Here is a 16,807-nt window from a genome sequence, read left to right on the forward strand (position 1 = left end):
TATCGTAAAACGTGATGAACTCTTCTCTTTGATTTTTTCTGGACGAAAGGGACTAAATAGAGCTGGAGTTGGAGGCGGCGGAGCTCCAAGGGCCCCACAAGCCTGCTAGGCGCGGCCAGGGGGTCCCGCGCCTGGTGGGCTTGTGGGTTCCTCGCTCCACTCCTCCGGTTGATTCTTGCGCCAGTATTTTTTATATATTCCCCAAAATATCCTCGTAAATTTCCAGGTCATTCCGAGAACTTTTATTTCTACGCAAAAATAACACCATGGCAATTCTGCTGAAAACAGCGTTAGTCCGGGTTAGTTCCATTCAAATCATGCAAATTAGAGTCCAAAACAAGGGCAAAAGAGTTTGGAAAAGTAGATACGACGGAGACGTATCAGTAGGCCACAACCGAACACACAGGTCCTTCATAGCCGGTTCAGCCATCTTGTGTAGTTCAAGGAGCTACTTCATTTGGTAGCTCAGACTGGGGTTAGCCTCACGAGCCTCAAATTGAGCCTAGAATAGCCATTGCACGACATCCCCGTTGTGAGCCGCAAAGTACTTGGCTGCATCTGTCGCACTCTACGGAAGGTTGGTGAAGGTACCCGCGGAACACCATATCCGCATGAGAAAGGCAAATCGGTTCCCACTAAAGGCACATTGCAGTAAGTATGCCTTACCGGTTGCCATAAGCTTGACCTGGTGCACTTCTTCTTCATAGAACATCTGTTCTACCCGCTCTGGTTGGAGCTCGACGGATAGCTTGGTCTGCTCGGCCGTTTGATCTTTTGCTTTTTGCTCAAAGGCCTCGCACTTCGAGCTCGCCTCCTCCAGTTCTTGTTGGACCTCCATCACCCTGGCCTCATAATTCTTGTTAATGGCCTTAAGGGTGTCCAGCTCGGCAGCCGCGTGTTCGGTCACCGCCTTATGAGAAACGGCCTCTTGTTTGGCCCTCTCCACCTCGCCCAGGAGCTTTTCAAGCTGTTTATCCTGAGCTGCTAATCAAAGATAGAACGACAAAGTTCAAACGGCAGGGCCAGGGCATTTTGTCGGATATATTTAAAAGGGAGTACTCTTATACAAACTCACCCTGCTTCTTGTCAAACTGACAATTGAGGCGGTCAAGCTCTTCATAGGACACTTGCAGTTTCCAATTTAGTTCGGCTATTTCCAATGCGTTAGCATTGGCAGCCAATGATGAGGTGTGCAAAGTGGACAATCCGTCAGCATGATTTCAGCCTACTGAGCTCAACTCGCTTGGCCAAGTTTCTTAAAACAACTATTCTAAGCTAAGTCTTCCAACAATATTTTGTGTATTTCTTTGAGCCACGGGTTAGCTTTTCAAACTCCCCCTGGCTCGGGGGCTGTCATACCAGTAAAATATATTTCAAATATATAAAACAATATTGACAAATGGGTTGTTTACCTTAAAACCTGTCAATAAGCCGGTAAAGGCTTCATTCACTCCGCTGTTAACACACTGAATGCTCCACAAAACCACACCCATTAAGGTGCGGTGCTCATCGGCAATGGAGGAGTGGGCTAGGATCTCCTCCATGAGTGTCAACCCCTCGACCATAGCCCGTTCTAGAACGGGCGGCACCAAGGATGGCTCCGAGGATGTTGGAGGGGGCTCGGTCGAATTCCGACCCTCCTTTCCACATTCTGAAGGGCCAATCTCCCGGGTAGTGTTGATCGGGGAATGGGTCCCGATTAGAGCCTCCTGGTTCACGGTGGCAGCCACATCTTTGGTAACGAGGACCTAGCATTCCTCGGCGTCCGAGGTATTCACTTCGTCCATCACCTCCTCACCCCCCGTAGTAAGCAAGGCTGGGTGGGAGGCCACCTCCACGGCCTCCTCGGAGGCTTGTGAAAGGGAGGTGTGGTACGCGTTCCCACTCTCCACCAGCTCGACTGGTAGCGAATCTCCCTCTGAGACCTGATCCGTTGGCAAATCTCATATGGGGCTGTGATAAGTAAAAATACATGTCGGCCAATTAATATAGGGCTCGGTATAAATTCGCCTAATAAAGTCATCGGATTTCATACCTTCTAGCCAGGGGTTTGACCCTCGGGGCTCGGCGGGGAACCATCTCGAACTCCCCAATCTTGTATCGGAATCATGAGAGTTGTCAAGAGAAGCAACCTTGCTATTGCAAGGGCTTTGCGGGCCCCTAGGAGGCAGCGCTTCTTTCGCCACCACCTGTAGAGCTCTCTTCTTGGATTGGGAGGAGTACATATCCCCCTCTTCTTTCGCGTCCTTGATACGTCCATTTTGCATCATGCTTTCATGTTGATATTTATTGCTTTTTGGGCTGTTATATTACTTGTGGTACCATATTTATGCCTTTTCTCTCTTATTTTGCAAGGTTTATTTGAAGAGGGAGAATTCAGGCACCTGGAATTCTGGACTGGAAAAGGAGCAAATCCTAGTCCACTATTCTGCACATCTCCAAATGCCCTGAAAATTTACGTGGATTTTTTCTGGAATATATTAAAAATACTGGGTTAAAGAACTACCGGAGGGGGGCCACCAGGGCCCCACAAGCCCCCACTCCGCCACCACCCCCCTTGTGGCGGTGGACAGGTTTGTGGGCTGCCTGAAGGCCCACCAGCCCCCCTCTTTTGCTATATGAAGCGTCCTGGTCTGGAAAAAAACAAGAGGGAGATTTTTTGTGGTTTCGCCGACGCCACGAGGCGAAACTTGAGCAAATCCAATCTAGAGCTCCGGCAGGACGATCGTGCCAGGGAAACTTCCCTCCCGGAGGGGGAAATCATCGCCATATTCCTCACCAACACTCCTCTCATCATAGGGGAGGCATCTTCATCAACATATTCATCAGCACCATCTCCTCTCCAATCCCTAGTTCATCTCTTGTAACCAATCTTTGTCTCGCGACTCCGGTTGGTACTTGTAAGGTTGCTAGTAGTGTTGATTACTCTTTGTAGTTGATGCTTGTTGGATTACTTGGTGGAAGAGTTTATGTTCAGATCCTTGATGCTATTCATTACACCTCTGGTCATGATTATGATTATGTCTTGTGAGTAGTTACTTTTGTTCCTGAGGACATGGGATAAGTCATGTTAATAATAGTCATGTGAATTTGATATTCGTTCGGTATTTGATATGTTGTATGTTGTTTTTCCTCTAGTGGTGTTATGTGAACGTCGACTACATAACACTTCACCATATTTGGGCCTAGAGGAAGGCATTGGGAAGTAGTAAGTAGATGATGGGTTGCTGGAGTGATAGAAGCTTAAACCCCAGTCTATGCGTTGCTTCGTGAGGGGCTGATTTGGATCCACTAGTTTAATGCTATGGTTAGACTTTGTCTTAATTATTCTTTTGTAGTTGCGGATGCTTGCGAGAGAGGTTAATCATAAGTGGGATGCTTGTCCAAGTAAGGGAAGTACCCAAGCGCCGGTCCACCCACATATCAAACTATCAAAGTAACGAACACGAATCATATGAACATGATGAAACTAGCATGACAGAAATTCCCGTGTGTCCTCGGGAGCGTTTTTCCTCCTATAAGACTTTGTTCAAGCTTTTCCCTTGCTACAAAAGGGATTGGGCCACTTGCTACACCGTTGCTATTACTTGTTACTTGTTACTCTTTGCTTGCTACGTTTCACCTCGCTACACAATCACCTGTTACCGCTACTTTGAGTGCTTGCACTTATTACCTTGCTGAAATCCGTTTATCAGAGCCTTCTGCTCCTCGTTGGGTTTGACACTCTTACTTATCGAAAGGACTATGATTGATCCCCTATACTTGTGGGTCATCAAGACTCTTCTCTGGCGCCGTTGCCGGGGAGTGAAGCGCCTTTGGTAAGTGGAAATTGGTAAGGAAACATTTTTATACTGTGCTGAAATTTATTGTCACTTGTCACTATGGAAACTCTTCCTTTGAGGAGTTTGTTCGGGGTATCTTCAGCACGACGAAAGCACGAGGAGTTGCTCCTCAACCTGAGGTACCTACTGAAAATATCTTTTATGAAATTCCTTTGGGTATGCTTGAGAAACTGCTGGCTAATACTTTTACAGGAGATGGATCTTCACATCCAGACTTTCATCTAATCTATGTAGATGAGGTTTGTGGTTTATTTAAGCTTGCAGGTTTGCCCGAGGATGAGGTAAAGAAGAAAGTCTTTCCTTTATCTTTGAAGGATAAGGCGTTGACATGGTATAGGCTATGTGATGATGCTGGATCATGGGGCTACAATCGGTTGAAATTGGAATTTCATCAAAAGTTCTATCCTATGCATTTAGTACATCGTGATCGGAACTTTATTTATAACTTTTGGCCTCGTGACATGGAAAGCATAGCTCAAGCTTGGGGGAGGCTTAAATTAATGTTATATTCATGCCCCAATCATGAGCTCTCGAGAGAAATCATCACTCAAAACTTTTATGCTCGGCTTTCTCATGAAGATCGTACCATGCTTGACACTTCTTGTGCCGGTTCTTTTATGAAGAAGGATATTGATCAAAAGTGGAATTTATTGGAGAGAATCAAACGCAACTCTGAAGATTAGGAGCTGGAGGAAGGTAAGGAGTCAGGTATGAATTTCTAGTTTGATTGTGTTAAATCTTTTGTAGTAGCGCTAAGTATGGACTTGACTCTGAGATAGTAGCTTCTCTATGTGAATCTTTTGCTGCTCATGTTGATCTTCCCAAAGAGAAGTGGTTTAAATATCATCCTCCTGTAGAAAGCAACATAGCCAAAACCAATATAGTTGAGGAGAAAATCATAGCTTTTAGTGATCCTGTTGTTCCTTGTGCTTACACTGAGAAACCACCATACCCTGCTAGGATGAAGGATTATTCTAAAGCTCCAACTGTGATACGTAGGGGTTACATTAGACCACTTGCACCCCTGAGGAGATTAGAGTTGAACCTAGTGTTGCTATTATCAAAGATCTCTTAGCCGAAGACATAGATGGGCATGTTATCAAATTCTGTGAGGACTCCGCTAGAATTGCTAAACCTCACGTGAAAGACAAGCACGGACCTGTAGTTGGCCTGCCCATTGTTTTTGTTAAGATAGGAGATCACTATTACCATGGTTTATGTGATATGGGAGCTAGTGTTAGTGCAATACCCCGTTCTCTATATGATGAAATCAAAGATGAGATTGCACCTGCTGAGTTAGAACCCATTGATGTCACTATTACGCTAGCTAATAGAGACACTATCTGCCCTCTGGGAATTGTGAGAGATGTAGAAGTCCTGTGTGGTAAGACGAAGTATCCTACTGATTTCCTCGTCCTTGGTACTACACTATCAATGATCACAAGATAGCTTTTGTCCCATCACATTTGGTAGACCCTTTCTCAACACTGTCAATGATCACATTGATTGCATTAAGTAGACTGTCACAGTAAGTTTTGAGGGAGTGTCTCATGAATTTAACTTCTCCAAGTTTGGAAGACAAACCCATGAAAGAGAGTCGTCTGGTAGAGATGAAATCATTGCTCTTGCCTCTATTGCCGTACCTCCTACGGATCCTTTAGAGCAATATCTGCTTGAGCATGAAAATTATATGCATATGGAGGAGAGAGATGAGATAGATAGAATTGTCTTAGAAAAATATCCTATTCTCAAGAATAATCTGCCTGTTGAACTGCTTGGGGATCCTCCCCCACCGAAGGGTGATCCTGTGTTCGAGCTTAAACAGTTGCCTGATACTCTTAAGTATACCTATCTTGATGAGAAGGAGATATATCCTGTCATTATTAGTGCTCTCCTCTCAGAGCGCGAAGAGAAGAAGTTACTAAAAACTCTGAGGAAGCACCGCGCTGCTATTGGATATACTCTTGATGATCTTAAGGGTATTAGTCCTACTCTATGTCAGCACAAGATTAAAACCGATCCTGACTTTAAACCAGTTGCTGATAATCAAAGGAGATTAAATCCTAAGATGAAAGAGGTCATTAGAAAAGAAATATTAAAGCTTCTGGAAGCAGGAATCATTTATCCTGTCGCTCATAGTGATTGGGTAAGTCCGGTACATTGCGTACCTAAGAAGGGAGGTATCACCGTCGTTCCTAATGATAAGGATGAACTAATCCCACAAAGGATTATTACCGGCTACAGAATGGTGATAGACTTCCGGAAACTGAACAAGGCAACCAGGAAAGATCATTTTCCTTTGCCGTTCATCGACCAAATGCTAGAAAGGCTATCAAAGCACACACACTTCTGCTTTCTAGACGGTTATTCAGGTTTCTCGCAAATACCTGTTGCACAATCTGATCAAGAGAAAACCACTTTCACCTGCCCTTTCGGTACCTTTGCCTATAGACGTATGCCTTTTGGCTTATGTAATGCACCTGCCACCTTCCAAAGATGTATGATGGCTATATTCTCTGACTTTTGTGAAAAGATTGTCGAGGTTTTCATGGATGACTTCTCCGTTTACGGATCTTCCTTTGATGATTGCATCAGCAACCTTGATCGAGTCTTACAGAGATGCGAAGAAACCAACCTCGTCTTGAATTGGGAGAAGTGCCACTTTATGGTTAATGAAGGTATCGTCTTAGGACACAAAATCTCTGAAAGAGGCATTGAAGTTGATAAGGCTAAGGTTGATGCAATTGAGAAAATGCCTTGCCCCACAGATATCAAAGGTATACGAAGTTTCCTAGGTCATGCTGGTTTCTACAGAAGGTTCATTAAAGACTTCTCTAAGATTTCTAGGCCTCTTACCAACCTCTTGCAGAAGGATGTTCCTTTTGTTTTTGATGAGGATTGTGAGGAAGCCTTCGAAATACTTAAGAAGGTTTTGATAACCGCACCTATTGTTCAACCACCTGACTGGAACTTGCCCTTTGAAATCATGTGTGACGCTAGTGATTATGTTGTTGGTGCTGTTCTAGGACAAAGAGTTGACAAGAAGTTGAATGTCATTCACTACGCTAGTAAAACTCTAGATAGTGCCCAAAGAAACTATGCTACTACGGAGAAGGAATTTCTAGCAGTAATGTTTTCATGTGAAAAGTTAAGATCTTACATAGTTGACTCCAAAGTCACTATTCACTCTGATCATGCTGCTATTAAGTACCTTATGCAGAAGAAGGACGCTAAGCCTAGGCTTATCAGATGGGTTCTCCTGCTACAGGAATTTGATCTGCACGTCGTTGACCGAAAGGGTGCTGATAGCCCTGTAGCAGATAACTTTTCTAGGCTAGAGAATGTCCTTGATGACCCACTACCTATTGATGACAACTTTCCTTATGAGCAATTAAATGTCATCCGCACTTCACTTAGTGCACCGTGGTACGCCGATTATGCAAACTATATAGTAGCCAAATACATACCACCCAGTTTCACCTATCAACAAAAGAAGAAATTCTTCTTTGATTTGAGACACTACTTTTGGGATGATCGTCACCTTTATAAGGAAGGAGTAGATGGTGTTATTAGACGTTGTGTGCCGGAACATGAACAGGGGCAGATCTTGTAGAAGTGTCATTCCGAAGCCTACGGAGGACACCATGCTAGAGATAGAACTGTCCATAAGGTATTGCAATGAGGTTTCTATTGGCCCACTCTCTTCAAGGATGCCCGTAAGTTTGTCTTGTCTTGTGACGAATGCCAAAGAATAGGGAACATCAGTAAGCGTCAAGAGATGCCTATGAACTATTCACTTGTCATTGAACCATTTGATGTCTGGGGCTTTGATTATATGGGACCCTTCCCGAGTTCCAATGGGTACACTCACATCTTAGTTGTTGTGGATTACGTTACTAAGTGGGTAGAAGCTATCCCCACTAAAATTGCTGATCACCACGCCTCTATTAAGATGCTTAAAGAAGTCATATTCCCAAGATTTGGAGTCCCTAGATACTTGATGACTGATGGCGGTTCACACTTCATTCATGGTGTTTTCTGTAAGATGCTAGCTAAGTATGATGTCAACCATAGAGTTCATCTACTTATCATCCTCAGTCTAGTGGTCAAGTGGAGTTGAGTAATAGGGAGATCAAGTTGATCCTACAAAAGACCGTCAATAGATCTCGAAAGAACTGGTCTAGCAAACTTGACGATGCACTATGGGCTTATAGGACTGCTTATAAGAATCACATGGGCATGTCCCCATATAAAATGGTTTACGGTAAGGCATGTCATTTACCTCTTGAGCTGGAACACAAAGCTTATTGGGCAATCAAAGAGCTCAACTTTGATTTCAAACTTGCCGGTGAGAAGCGGTTGTTTGATATCAGCTCGTTAGATGAATGGAGAGCCCAGGCATATGAGAATGCCAAGTTGTTCAAGGAAAGGTTAAGAGATGGCACGACAAACGAATACAGAAACGAGAGTTCAATGTAGGTGATTATGTCTTGCTATACAATTCTCGTTTGAGATTCTTTGCAGGCAATCTTCTCTCTAAATGGGAAGGTCCCTATGTTGTCGAGGAAGTATATCATTCCGGTGCCATCAAAATCAATAACATGGAAGGAAATTTTCCTAGAGTGGTAAATGGGCAAAGAATCAAACATTACATCTCTGGTACTCCCATAAATGTTGAGACCAATATCATCAATGTCATAACTCCAGAGGAGTACATAAGGGATGTTTATCAGCCTGTTTCAGACCTTGAAAACGAAGATGTATCTGTTTCGGCAAGAAATTGGACTCCGATACTTTTCCAATAGGAAATTTTCTCAGTTTTGGAATTTTTGGAAAATTAGAAAACTAAAAAGTAGTCTGCAGAGCGAACGAGGCAGCCACAAGGGCCCACTCCGCCACCACCCCCCTGGCGGCGGTGGGCAAGCTTGTGGGCACCTCGTGTGCCTCCCGGACTCCGTTTTCTTGCGGAGGACTCCTTCTGGCCCAGAAAAAATCAATATATAGTCGCCCGAAGGTTTTGATCTCCGTATCGTGTAGTTTTCCTCTGTTTTCGTTTCGAGCTTGTTTCTGTCGCAGATCTAGATCATCATGACTTCCCCAAACACTCCTAAGGACAAGATCTTCGAGAAGGTCATCAATCCCTACCTCACGGAAGTGCTGAAGCACCCTCAATCTATCAAGATGAGCGAGGGGATGTTGCACATCCGTGATGTTGAGGGGCCTAAGAAGAACGGAAGCATGGAGACGAGGCTCGAAGCAATGGAGCAACAATTCTTCAAGTGCCAAGGGATGGTGGAGCATGGACTCAACACCAACCACACGATGATCATAGAGTTCACTAGCAATCACAAGATGGATGCCATTGATATTGCGAACACCTCTCTAGGCTCTACGATAGGGTTGACCAACTTCAGCGCCAGATCTATGACCTGCAGAATCAAAACTGTGAGTATGAGTACAGATTTAAATCAATAAGGTTGGCTGCATATTTGAGGATTCCGGCGACTCGTTCATCCTGCCATGATGGAGCACCTATGCCTTGGAGGACGGAGGATCAGACTACTCCAACAACACCACCATCACCACCAAAGGAAGACAACTAAGCATTGGTATGGGCAATCCCCTTGGCTTCTGACAAGCTTGGGGGAGTTGCCCTGGTATCGTATCACCTTTATATCTTTTGCTTTTACCTTTGTTTTAGTTCTTTCCTTTTCAGTTTTTATTTCTTATTTTAGAGGAATAAGTCTTTAGTTTTTAGTTTGAGTCTTTTGCTTTTGTCTCTCCCCCGATGTATTCGAGCTTACGAGCTATATAATAAAGAGTGTCTTAGTCAAGGGCTTTGTGCCATGATCAAAAGTATGAAAAAAATGATAGCATGAAAGATCATGAGACGATCTTATGGAAAGTGATAACTTCACTTATGACATGTGTGATGATTGAAACTTGTTGAGAATAAATCAACATAGACCTCAGTCATTGTTGCAATTAATAAGAAGTAATAAGGAAAGAGAGGTTCACATATAAATATATCATCTTAGACATTTTTACAATTGTGAGCACTCACCAAACTATTACATGCCTAGGAGTAGATGTTGGACAAGGAAGACAACATAATGAATTGTGTTTGCTTGGTTCCAAACAATGTTATATGATTAGAGATCCCTTAGCATGTGACGATTGCTTCCACCTCATATTAGCCAAAACTCCCGCACCAAGTAGAGATACTACTTGTGCATCCATAAACCTCCAACCAGTTTTGCCATGAGAGTCCACCATACCTACCTATGGATTGAATAAGATCCTTCAAGTAAGTTGTCATCGGTGCAAGCAATAAAATTTGCTCTCTAATATGTATGATCTATTAGTGTGTGGAAAATAAGCTTTGTACGAACCTGTGATGAGGAAGACATAAAAGTGACAAACTGCATAATAAAGTTCTTTGTCACAGGAGGCAATATAAAGTGACATTCCTCCGCACTAAGAGGACACGCATTCAAACCTCAAAAGCGCATGACAACCTCTGCTTCCCTCTGCGAAGGGCCTATCTTGTACCTTTACTTTTTACCCTTGTAAGTGTCATGGTGATCATCACCAATTCCCTTTTTGCCTTTGTCTTGGCTACCGTCACATGCTTGGGAAAGATCTATATTCATATATCAACTTGGAGTTGAGTACTCATGCTTTATTGTTGTTGACTTTACCCTTGAGGTAAATCGTTGGGAGGCAAAATTATAAGCCCCTATCTTCCTCTGTGTCCGGCTGAAACTTTGACACCATGAGTACCACGTGAGTTGTAACAATTGTGGAAAACAAAAGAGATGATTGAGTATGTGGGTTTGCCTTACAAGCTCTTATTTGACTCTTTCTGATGTTGTGATAAATTGCAATTGCTTCAATGACTATGGACTATTGTTGGTTACTTCTCGGTAAGGTTTTTCTTCATGCTTTGCTTTGTGAAGGAATTGTTACTTTCCCATAAGAATATTTATAATGTATTGTTGTTCTATGTGTGATCATGATGCCCTCATGTCCGTATTATGTTTTATCGACACCTTCGTCCCCAAACATGTGGACATGTTTATGGAACTTGGTTTTCGCTTGAGGACAAGCGAGGTCTAAGCTTGGGGGAGTTGATACGTCCATTTTGCATCATGCTTTCATGTTGATATTTATTGCTTTTTGGGCTGTTATATTACTTGTGGTACCATATTTATGCCTTTTCTCTCTTATTTTGCAAGGTTTATTTGAAGAGGGAGAATTCAGGCAGCTGGAATTCTGGACTGGAAAAGGAGCAAATCCTAGTCCACTATTCTGCACATCTCCAAATGCCCTGAAAATTTACGTGGATTTTTTCTGGAATATATTAAAAATACTGGGCGAAAGAACTACCGGAGGGGGGCCACCAGGGCCCCACAAGCCCCCACTCCGCCACCACCCCCTGGTGGCGGTGGGCAGGCTTGTGGGCTGCCTGAAGGGCCACTAGCCCCCCTCTTTTGCTATATGAAGCGTCCTGGTATGGAAAAAATCAAGAGGGAGCTTTTTCGTGGTTTCGCCGCCGCCACGAGGCAGAACTTGAGCAGATCCAATCTAGAGCTCCGGCAGGACGATCCTGCCGGGGAAACTTCCCTCCCGGAGGGGGAAATCGTCGCCATCGTCATCACCAACACTCCTCTCGTCTGAGGGGAGGAATCTTCATCAACATCTTCATCATCACCATCTCCTCTCCAATCCCTAGTTCATCTCTTGTAACCAATCTTCGTCTCGCGACTCCGATTGGTACTTGTAAGGTTGCTACTAGTGTTGATTACTCTTTGTAGTTGATGCTTGTTGGATTACTTGGTGGAAGATTTTATGTTCAGATCCTTGACGCTATTCATTACACCTCTGGTCATGATTCTGATTATGTCTTGTGACTAGTTACTTTTGTTCCTGTGGACATGGGATAAGTCATGTTAATAATAGTCATGTGAATTTGATATTCGTTCGGTATTTTGATATGATGTATATTGTTTTTCCTCTAGTGGTGTTATGTGAACGTCGACTACATAACACTTCACCATATTTGGGCCTAGAGGAAGGCATTGGGAAGTAGTAAGTAGATGATGGGTTGCTGGAGTGACAGAAGCTTAAACCCCAGTCTATGCGTTGCTTCGTGAGGGGCTGATTTGGATCCACTAGTTTAATGCTATGGTTAGACTTTGTCTTAATTTTTATTTTGTAGTTGTGGATGCTTACGAGAGAGGTTAATCATAAGTGGTATGCTTGTCCAAGTAAGGGCAGTACCCAAGCGCCGGTCCACCCACATATCAAGCTATCAAAGTAACGAACGCGAATCATATGAACATGATGAAACTAGCTTGACAGAAATTCCCGTGTGTCCTCGGGAGCGTTTTTCCTCCTATAAGATTTTGTTCAGGCTTGTCCCTTGCTACAAAAGGGATTGGGCCACTTGCTGCACCATTGCTATTACTTGTTACTTGTTACTCTTTGCTTGCTACGTTTCACCTCGCTACATAATCACCTCTTACCGCTACTTTCAGTGCTTGTAGTTATTACCTTGCTGAAATCCGTTTATCAGAGCCTTCTGCTCCTCGTTGGGTTCGACACTCTTACTTATCGAAAGGACTACGATTGATCCCCTATACTTGTGGGTCATCAGTCCTCCACCTCTTCGATAGAGGAAATGCACGTGTCCTTGGACTTAGTGTTCGGGGGACCGCCAGAATTAGTATCCGGGGGACCCGTGGAACGAAGACCTTCGCGAGCCTCCCTCTTCTTCGGCTCCGACGTTGTATACGACTTCGGAACCAACATAGGGTCAGCAAGTCGGACCTAGGCCCTTCAGGTAGAGGGGCTGGTTCGTCGATGTTTTTGGCCTTGGCCAGCCACTCCTGTTGAAACAATTTGGGGAAAGTTTAGATCTTCAAAAAGGAAATCGGAACTTTGGGACAGAAATAACACTCGGACATACCTCGACTAGAGGTGTCTTGTCGTCCAAACCTCTGTCTTTGTCCTCGGCTGGCCACACTGGTTGGGGCTTGAACAAAGCCTGCCATACGTCCTCATGGGTCGTGCGGATAAGCTCCTTTATGACCTTGGGGTCATCGGGCTTGTAAACCCACATCGGATTTACCCGATGCTGACACAGTAGGATGCATCAATGCACAACAACTTGGATCACATCGGTCAGTTGGATGTTTGCGCCCACCATCTGTTTAAGGCGTTTTTGCATCACCTTCACATCCCTAGCAAACCCCCAGTCTATGCCTTTCTTGACCCAAGAGGTTAGCCTCACTGGAGGGCCAGCCTTGAAATCGATGGGTGTTGCCTAGTTCGCCTCCCGTGGTTTGGTGATGTATAACCACTCCTTTCGCCAGCCCTTGATAGTGTCTATCAAGGTGCCCTTTGGCCATACTACCTTGCAAAGCTTTCTTACCACCGCCCCGCCGCAATCAGCATGCTGGCTGCTGATTGATTTTGGCTTGACGTTGAACGTCTTGAGCCAGAGCCCGAAATGTGGATGAACCTGCAAGAAAGCTTCACATACGATGATGAAGGAGATAATGTGCATGATGGAATTGGGAGGGAGCTCATGGAAATCCAATCCATAGTAGAACATGAGGCCCCTAACGGAAGGATTAAGGAGAAAGCCTAGGCCCCGGAGGAAATGGGGAATGAACACTACCCGCTCACCCAGCCTTGGAGACGGGATCACCTGGCCTGCCTCCGCCGCCCGGTGAGAAATGTCGGAGGAAAGGTACCTGCAGCGCTTTAGCTCCCGGATGTCAGCGTCGGAGACGATCGACACTTCCCACTTGCCCTGAGAGCTGGCCATGGTGCGAGCTCAAAGACGTTGACGAGGAAAAGAGAGCGGAAAGGGGATTAGATATGGGCGCTCGAGCTTGGAGGAGGCAAGAGAGAAGCCGAGGATGCAGGTAGTAAAGATCTTTGGATCTTTGTTCCTTTTTATAAGGGACTGTAATACCAAGGGTCCCTTTTACTGCGTCGGTTGCTCCACCACCCAGTAAATGCGGAAGCATGATCTCCTCGAGAGGACGTGCCCCTTGAAACACGGCCCCAAGCCGCGGTTCGAGGTGACCTTTCGTCGGGAAAGCCTGTCAATTGAGGGACTATTCACACATGGGCTTTTAAATGACCTTACTGAAAAAGATGTCTGTTTTAAAAGACACGCAAGTTACTGAAGCGATCAAATCAGAGTCAACCGAGCATGAGTGGAACTCACCTTGCAAGCCGATTACTATCGATATGTGGGGCAGCCGAAGACTGAACACGCTAGCGTTGAAGGCTAGTTCGGGGGCTACTGAGCGAGTCTGGGAATATGGGGTCCTCGGGCGGCCGGTTAGTCAATGACATTCAAGCTTAGAAAGACTAGGTCCCATTGGGCTGTGTTGTAGAAGTCCGGGCCCTATGATGATCTCTACTCTGGAAGGAATATTCTGAAGATTAACGTGTACTTCAAGCTTAGAAAGACTAGGTCGGCTCATCTATTCCCGACTATAGTCGGTAACTTGTAAATCCTAGGGTCCCTAGTGTCTATATAAACCAGGGACCCCTATCCGTGTAGAGGAGGCTGAATCATTTAGGGTTTAGCATATATGATCTTGAGGTAGATCTAGTTGGTAATCACCTTTATCAATACAATCAAGTAGGACGTAGGGTATTACCTCCATAGGAGGGCCCGAACCTAGGTAAACTATTGTCTCCCCCTTCTTCCTACAACCCATCGATCCAAGGTCCACAGTTCGGCCCCCCCTACCCGAGATTTGTCGGTTTTGACACCAAGACCATGGTGCTCATATTCATGAGTCTCTTTAGTCCTTCCCCGTGAAACATAGTTGTTAGTGTGATCATATGAAGATCTTTGTCTTCCCGAAGACTTCGATCTGGGATATGTCTTCTTCCTAAGAGACGTCGTCATGACATTCACACAAAGCTTCTTAAAAAGACATCTGGGAACCTAGACCCCTTCATAGGAGAACCGTTCCTGCATTTAGTTCCAATAAATCTAGCAAACACCTCACCATTTTGAGACTTAAACAGTTTATAGTTGGAGTCGAAAGATTCATCAATAACGATAGGATTAGCACAGTTAAAGCCACACACCATGGATGGATCAACTGAAGGGTCCTTTGCAGCAACCCATGTGGTTTTGGGGTACTGCTTAGGCTTCCAGGAAGATCCATCAACATTGTTGTTAATTTGAAACCCAACACCTTCTTTTCCATGGTTTTATTCAAGATTGTCTTCTTGAGGACATCACACAAAATCTGATGTCCCTTTAGACTTTTGTACATGCATGTCTCAAGCAATGTCTTCAAACCTGTCATTGTCATCGGTTGAGGGGTTAGATACCACAAATACAGTTGATGATAGTGGATTTCTAGAAGCATTTAAACATTTAGCAGTTGAATCATTAGCTTCAAGAGAAAGGAATTTTAAGCATGGAGCATTAAATTCATCATGAGCGGCGCTGATCTGTTCTGAAGGCATGATCTTCTCTCAACTTTTGTAGACCTAGCTTCCTTTGAAGATATTCATAAGAAAGCTTCTCGTGATCAGTTGTGAGAATATTGTGACGACTTTGGAGATCCTTAAAACTTGAACGAAGACTTTGCATGTCTTTTGCCATAGTTTCATTCAGACTCATCTCGTAGGGTAACAGGTCATCGCTTTTCTTTAGAGATTTTTGAATTTTCTCCATGGCATTTTGTTTCTTAGTGGAAATCTTGACAAGTTTTGAATAGCTAGGTTTCAAGTCATTGTTAGATTCATCTTCGCTATCACAGTCATGTCATGAAGATTTTTAGGATACCTTGGAGCCTTTTGCCATGAAGCAGTAGGGTAGAGCACAATCGTTGTCACTGGCTTCAGTGTTGATGAGGGGGACATTCTCTTCGGGGTTGAAGGCAGATGATGCAACGAATGTTGACGCCATAGCCAAACCAACAACTTTAGAGTCAGACTCCACCTCAGATTTTTCTTCATCTTCAGACTCAGATTCAGTGCCAGAGTCCATCTCCTTGCCAATGAAAGCATGTGCTTTGCCAGATGAGCTCTTCTTATGCGACGAAGACTTGTGATGCTTCTTCTTCTTCTTCTTCTTCTTGTTGTTGTCATCAAGATCATAGTCCTTGCTCTTGTTCTTGGATTCCATCTCCCGTAGAGGACAATCATCAATGAAGTCACCTACTTTCTTGCATTTGTGACAAGTTTGCTTCTTGTTGCCGCATGAAGACATTTCTCCAAAACTTCTTGGAGTCGCGCCTTGAATATTTTCCAAAGCGTTTGGACCTCGCGAACTTCTGGAACTTCCTTACGAGCAGAGTGAGTTCATTGCCAATGTCTTCAGCACCATCAAAACTGCAGCTCCTTCTTCAGATGAAGACACAACCTTTGCCTCCAGGGCACGAGAGCGACCATAGCTCGAACCATATATTTCCCTTTCCGCAGCTTGTTGGAACTCATGAGTGTCCAACCTCTCAAGTATATCGGCGGGATCCAATTCCTTCAAATCTGTGCGTGCTTGGATCATGAGGGCAATAGTGTCAAAGGAACTACCAAGAGATCTCAATAGCTTCTTCACAACTTCATGTTTGGTGATATCAGTGGCGCCGAGACCATTAATCTCTTTGAGATATCGTTAAGTCGATAAAACGTGAGCTGGACATTTCATTGTCAAGCTCCTTGAAGCGGTTGGATTGGTTGTGGAGCACATCAACACGTGATCCTTTGTGAGATGAAACACCCTTGTTGATTTTGGACATCCATTCCCAAATTTGCTTCGTGGTTTCAAGAGCACTCACACGGCCATACTGGCCTTTGGTCAGATGACGACAGGTGATGTTCTTGGCGGTTGAGTCCAGTTGAGCAAATATCTTCACATCAGCAGCTGTGACACCTTCGCCAATCTTAGGAATGCCAGCCATGACAACATACGAGAGGTC

This window comes from Hordeum vulgare, chromosome 5H (genome assembly GCF_904849725.1).
Source record: "Hordeum vulgare subsp. vulgare chromosome 5H, MorexV3_pseudomolecules_assembly, whole genome shotgun sequence".
NCBI classification, from domain to species: Eukaryota; Viridiplantae; Streptophyta; class Magnoliopsida; order Poales; family Poaceae; genus Hordeum; species Hordeum vulgare.